The sequence below is a fragment of the Eumetopias jubatus genome, unplaced genomic scaffold (assembly GCF_037043125.1).
Source record: "Eumetopias jubatus isolate StellerSeaLion01/CBP00866 unplaced genomic scaffold, mEumJub1_p1.0 scaffold_17, whole genome shotgun sequence".
Lineage (NCBI taxonomy): Eukaryota > Metazoa > Chordata > Mammalia > Carnivora > Otariidae > Eumetopias > Eumetopias jubatus.
In genome coordinates this window covers 25,031,234-25,037,643 of record NW_028274823.1, presented here as the reverse complement: position 1 = coordinate 25,037,643, position 6,410 = coordinate 25,031,234, and the positions used below count along the sequence as shown (strand labels likewise).

The 6,410-nt window shown below is 42.0% G+C and overlaps 1 non-coding gene across 1 annotated transcript; it reads right to left on the bottom strand.

The window, feature by feature from the left end:
- Positions 1 to 3,175: 3,175 nt before the first annotated feature.
- On the bottom strand, positions 3,176 to 3,342 carry LOC114205501 (U1 spliceosomal RNA). The gene has a single exon (XR_003608398.1). It is a non-coding gene; the product is annotated as a U1 spliceosomal RNA (small nuclear RNA).
- Positions 3,343 to 6,410: the final 3,068 nt, after the last annotated feature.

Here is a 6,410-nt window from a genome sequence, read left to right as displayed (position 1 = left end):
CCATTCCCCATCACCACTGACGGCTCAGGCCAAAAATCCGGCAAACACCTTTTTCCTCCTACTCCTCACAGCCATAGCAAATCCTGTTGGCTCTGCCTTCAGATAGACCCCGAGCCTACCTCCTTTTCAACTCTTCCATCACCACCCCTGTGGACCATCATTTCTCATTTGGATCATCACCTCATTTCTAAACTGGATCCCCCGCCTTCTGCCTTCACCCCTCCCAACCTAGGTCAGTCTGGCCAGGGTGAGTCTGTTCAGATCACTCCACCATTGTGTTCAAAACCTTCAGGTAGTTCCCCATCCTGAAGTTAAAGGCAAAGTCCTTGCTTTGACCTACAAAGCTTTACATGATGTCCCTGCCCCATTACCTTCACCTGTCTGGCCTCATTCTTCCCCTGCACCTGTTCACTCTGCTCCAGCCGCGCTGGCCTCCTTACACTTCCTTGCACATGATAAACAAGCTTTGGCCTCAGGGGTTTTGCCCTTTGCTGGAATGCTTTCTGGAGCTTTCTTCCCTCGGCTAAGTAGGTAGCTTAGCCCTTTACTGCTTTCAGGTTTTTGCCCAAATAGAACAGAGAGATAAGCTTTCCCTGATCCCCTATGAAAATAAGCGCTTTACTTGCTGCCCTGCATTCCCTTTTGTGTTTATCTGCTTACTTTTCTCCATGACATTGATCACCAATAGACATATTATATATTTAAGTATCATGTCACTTCCTAACTAGAATATCAGATCCAGAAGAGCATTATATTTTCTGCTCTGTTTCCTGCTGTAATCCCCAACACCCAGAACATGGTGTGGTACCTAGTAGAAAGGCAATACATACACATACATATTTTTTAAAAATCACTGAATGAATGAATGAATGAATGAATGGTTATGACAAGTTGAGTTGGTGTATTCATGGGGCCTTTTGGGAACTTATTACAGGTCCATAAGCCGTGATCTATATCCTTCGTATTTGTTTTGTATGTTTGCTTGTTTTGTGTTTATTCTTGCTTGTCTACATGAAGGTGGGGTCGATACAAGGGCATAGAAGTTAGAGGCTCCTCGTCAGTGTACTCACCTCAACATGGCCCCTGAAAGGAAAGCTACATCACACTCATCTGGCAATTTCTGGGCCAGGGCATTGCCTCGAGAGTCCTGGAGAGCCCAGCTGTCCCACTCATCAGGGGACTTGCTCTGGGCCCAGAGGACTCTGGGAAGTACCACTCACTGGTCAGTTTACTGATGCCCTCCTTCCTCCCAAGGTGAACTAATGAAGAGGGGCTCTACCTCGCAACCCTACAAGCTGTGGACACAGACAAAGTGGGTTCTTAACTCTTGTTAGCAGAAATGCTCTCAGGTAAAGCCGAAGTCAATGGCTATGCAGGGCTTCCGATGTTATTTATAAAGCAAAGAGTTTTGCATTAAGAAACAGACAGTGTTCTAGTATTGATTGTCCAATTATTACCCTCTAAGCATTTAGGAAACTTTCTAGGCTCTTTGGCTTTGCTCTTCCCAACTCGGTAAAAGGGCAGGCTGGGTTGATTGGAACTGGTGCCCAAGCTGCTAATGAGCTGTGGCCTGGAATTTACCTCGATTTGTATTAAATCTTATTTCTGCAAATGAAGCCGTGTTGTCTCGGGCAAGTTACTTAACTCTCTAGGACTTGACCCTTTATCTGTCAAATGGAGCTAACAACAGATTTTAAGGTTAGTTATAGAATATTTTGAGATAGTGCATGTGATGAGCTTAGATTTAGTTCCGCCATATAAAAAGTGTTCAATATGTTTGTTATTAATTTGATCATTCCCATCAAAAAGATCCCCAAGGTCCTTGACATGTGAATCAGCTTCCAGATTTTCTTATGAAACATAATTTAGATTTAGAACTCCATCTATCTATCTAGAATCTATCCTATCTGTCTATAGGTCTGAATTTCATAAACAGGCATTAGACAGAGTTCTAAATCTAAACTATGTCTGCTACCTGAATCAGGGTAAGTGAGAAGATTGTCCTTGACAGGTCATGCACCAAACACATGGGGGCTGCTGCCAGCCCCAGGCAGTGAGCAGGGACGGCTGCCACCGTGTGCCTGAGCTCCATCCTACATGCTGGAGGAAGGGCGGCCCCTGCCCTGGATAATGGATGATGGTGGGATGAAGGTCTTTTCAGACCAGCACCATTGGGTCACTGCCCAGGGCAGGGAGACTGTCAGTGGTCATGGGGCCAGGATAGAGTAGGGGAGGTCTGGGTGGGCCCAGGGTGCTGGGAGCAGGCAGCTGAGGCAGAGAGGCTGGGGTGGCAGGACCGTGTATGAGCTGAGGCTCCCAGCCCCCGTGCATGCTCCATTGTCCCACTGAATTCTGCTTACAAAATATAGTCAATAACCAAATTACTAGGAATTTCAAGACAGGCACCACAGAGCCTTGAGCCCCCAGTGCAGAGCCCTTCTGAGTGTCAGGCACTTTTTGACTGAGCTGAGTATGGAGCCTTTGCCCATGAAACCAGCCTTGAATCCCTGCCCCATGGAACAGAGGCAAAGGTTAAGAGAGTTAACTATACACAGACTGCACTGCTTGTCACATAGCAGGCTCTCGATGCCAGTGAGGTTATCTTCAAATTGTTCCAAACCTGCTCTTCTACCAGTGCCCTGTTCTCAAAAGAGGGCACCTTTTTAAATTGCAAGTTCATCATGTTATTCATCTGCTTAAAATGTTTAAGTTGCTTCTCTTTGTTCTGAAAATAAAATTCAAACTTCACGTGGTATGTGAGTTCCTGGCACGATCTTCCTAAGACCCACCTGACCCCCTCATCCCATGGCCCTGTTCTCCTTCATCACTGTCCTCCAAGCTCACTGCTCTTCACTTTCATCAGGCTTCCTCCCACCTTAGGTCCTTGGCCATGTGTAGGGAAGAGAGGAGTTCCAGGCAGAGGGAACAGTCTGTGCGAAGCCTTAACTCATTTGTAGGCTTGAAAATTCAAGCTTCTTCGGGGGGGGTTTTCTTTGAGTTTTTCAACCAGACAAAACAACCCCCATCCTGTGATGTGCTTTCATAATATCCTATGTTTGTTTTCAGCTTCCTAAACAAATTAATTTTCTTCAAAAATGACCCAACAAGGGCTCAGGCTTAAACAAAAACCCACACCAAAACAAAATGAAACGTTCTTTCCTTGGCCAGAACTAAACAGGGGAAATCACAAATGCAGTCCCCTACTACCACAAATTATGCGGTGGAGTTTCCCACATTTGGGGAAATCACAGGTCAGCACATTTGGAGTCTTATCCTAGTGGGTAAGACTCACCCTGAAAAACCACCTTTGTGATCATGGTATCTCCCTTGCCAGGTAACTATATCCTGTGTTGGTTTTTTGTTTATTTTTTTAATAGAACTTCTACAAATTCTAAATATAATCAGCTATTTAAAGACTATTGATTTAATGTGTCTCTTTTCTTTCTTTAAACATCATGCAGACAGGCCCCATTTCTCTCTTATGTAATTATAGCTACATTCTGATGCCTAGTTAAATGCCAGACACATGGTAGATACTCAGTGACTATTTATTGAAATTACTTCTATCCAGTGAAGTTTCTTTCAATTCTTGCTCTCCTGGACCTCCTGATCTCACCTCTTTGGGTGAAAACCTTTTCTTCAGCGTTTCCCAGTATCCTTACCCCTGTTTCCAGTATTATCACTCCTCAGCAGAAGGAGTCACTTGTCTAGTCATTGAACCTTCTCATTTATTCAGGTGGCAGTATATTTACATAAACGTTTTCTAGAATTTTCCTATAAACTGTCTGCTATTATGTAAAGGTGGAAGTTGGAGCACCTGGATGGCTCAGTTAAGCATCTGATTTTTGATTTCAGCTCAGGTCATGATCTCAGGGTTGTAAGATAGAGCCCCATGTCGGGCCTCATGCTGGGTGTGGAGCCTGCTTGGGATTCTCTCTCTCCCTCTGCCTCTGCCCTCCCCCTCTGCTTGGGCTCTCTCTCTCTCTCTTGCAATAAATAAGTAAATAAATAAAATAAAATAAAATATAAATAAAGGTGGAAGGAAAGAGTCCAGTGATGCAGCTTGCAAAATAAGCTTTGCAGAAGAAAATGGTCTTTTAATAAAAAAAAAAAAAAAACTGGTGTATTTAAGTAACCTTGCCACATAAGCAGTGCTGAGCTTCCTGTGAGTTTCAGCTCTCTGTACTATGCTGTTTAGTAATCCCAAGACGGGTGTGGAAAGCAGAGCCCAGTGTACATAGCCACTGAATTTCAGGAGCATTTTGAGATGGTCTATAATATATTTGTCATTGTCTACAGCCTAATAAGATTGTGCTTCCTTTTCACCTTTCATTTTATCATTGTCCATAATAAAGGGATGCATTAATTTAATCCATAAATACAGATATGATGGTTTTATCCTGTGGCTATGAATGGTGCTTTAAAATAAAGAATCAAAATGACAAACCAGTGTAGTAATTTACCATAATTACAGCAATGAAATATTACTTTGAGTTAGTCATGGCAGTAATACACAGCTCAGGAACTTCTGCGAAATCCGCTAAGTAGAAGAGAACAAAGGGAGGAGGAAACGAGATGTGAGGTCATGCAAGGTTTCTAGCCACGAATCCAGACAGTTGGGAAAATAAATGCAAGCTGGAGGGCTCAGGGAAAGATCTGCCCTGGGAGGAGATGCCCTTGTTTTCTCTGGAAAGCCCGCCAACTTTAGCAGACTTGCCACAGTTTAATTAAAGTCTGCAGCTGGTGTGAAAGCAAAGGAGGAAAAGAAATTAGGGCAGCAGAAAAACTAATGAAAGTCTAGAATCTCATTTTAAACTTTTCTCTCTATTATGAAAGAAATACGACTTGTCACATGTGCCCCTATTCATGGTACAAAGCCTTTGGGGAAGGAACGTTCTGGACTGTGAAGAGAACAGACCTGTAGTCAGGTTTCTTTGGACTTGACTGCCACTGCCTTTTTCAGTGAAAACTCATCAAAATGTTTGTTTTTTTGAAAACCAGATTGGTAAAAGAGGGCAGCACAAATTGAATATCTTTAGGTTTAACTACGGGAAAGTCCATTGAAACTTTGCACCAACCTTGGCAATCTGAGTAGGATTCACATTCAGCCTGTATGGCTGTATTCATCAGGGTCTCCAAAGAAACTGAACCAAGAAGATAGTCCCTATTGTGGGGACTGGCAAGTCCAAAATCCATGGAGTAAGCCAAGCAGACTGGAAACTCAAGCAGGGTTTCTATGTTGCAGTCTTGAGCCTGAATTCCTTTGCTATCAGGAAAACTCAGTCTTTCCTCTTAGGGCCTTGAACTGATTGGATGAGGCCCACCCACATTATGGAGAGTAATCTGCTTTATGGAAAGTCTACTGATTTAGATGTTAAGTACATCTAAAAAAATACCTAGACAGCAACATCTAGTCGGATGTTTGATGAAGCAAATGGGCACCATGGCCTTGCCAAGGTGACGCATGAAATTAACTGTCAAACCACCTAATATTAAAAATAATATAGAAGTTAATATTTATATAACACTTTCTTTTTGTCAGGTACAACGAACTCATGTAATTCTCACAACAGCCATATGATACAGATAATGTTATTATCCTCAACCTATGGATGAAAAAACTGAGATATAGGAAATGTAAATACCTTTCCAGGTTCACAGAGAGTAGAGATGGAGCTAGGATTTGAACCCATGTAGTCTAACTCCAGAATTTGGCTTCTTAAGCACCAAAATATGATGAATCTGGGCAAGTTAATTAATTTCCCTGAGCTTTTATTCTTTTATGGGAAAACATACATAATAGCAAATAATGTGTGTTTTGAGGAAACAATTAAATCAGAATACATATAAAGATCCTAGTATTCTACCTAATAGATAGTAGGTGCTCAATAAAATTTAGCTTTCTTCCCCTGACCTTAAAATTGCTTAATTTTTAATATTTTTTTAAAGATTTATTTATTTACTTGAGAAGGCGGGAGGAGCAGAGGGAGAGAGAATCTTAAGCAGACTCTGAACTGAGTGCAGAGCCTGACTCTGGGCTTGCTCTCACAACCCTGAGATCACGACCTGAGCAGAAACCATGAGTCATGTGCTTATCCAACTGTACCACCCAGGCACCACAAAATTGCTTAATTTTTTATCATCTTGTCTATGTTTAGAGATCCTTTCACTCAAGCATTGAGATCTTAGTGTTATTAAATAGGATTATTTTTATAATTATCAGCTTGACAATAATTTCACCTGATAATCTCTAAACTTCATGTAGGCTAGAATCTGTGTTATTCCCTGCTGCTCTTCAGCACTAAACACAATCTTTGATATATAGTAAGGTCTTCAGTGCATGAAATAAATCAGTAAATAGATTAAGAAATTATTGCCTTTCATTGTCCATTGACAGGTAAGAAACTGAA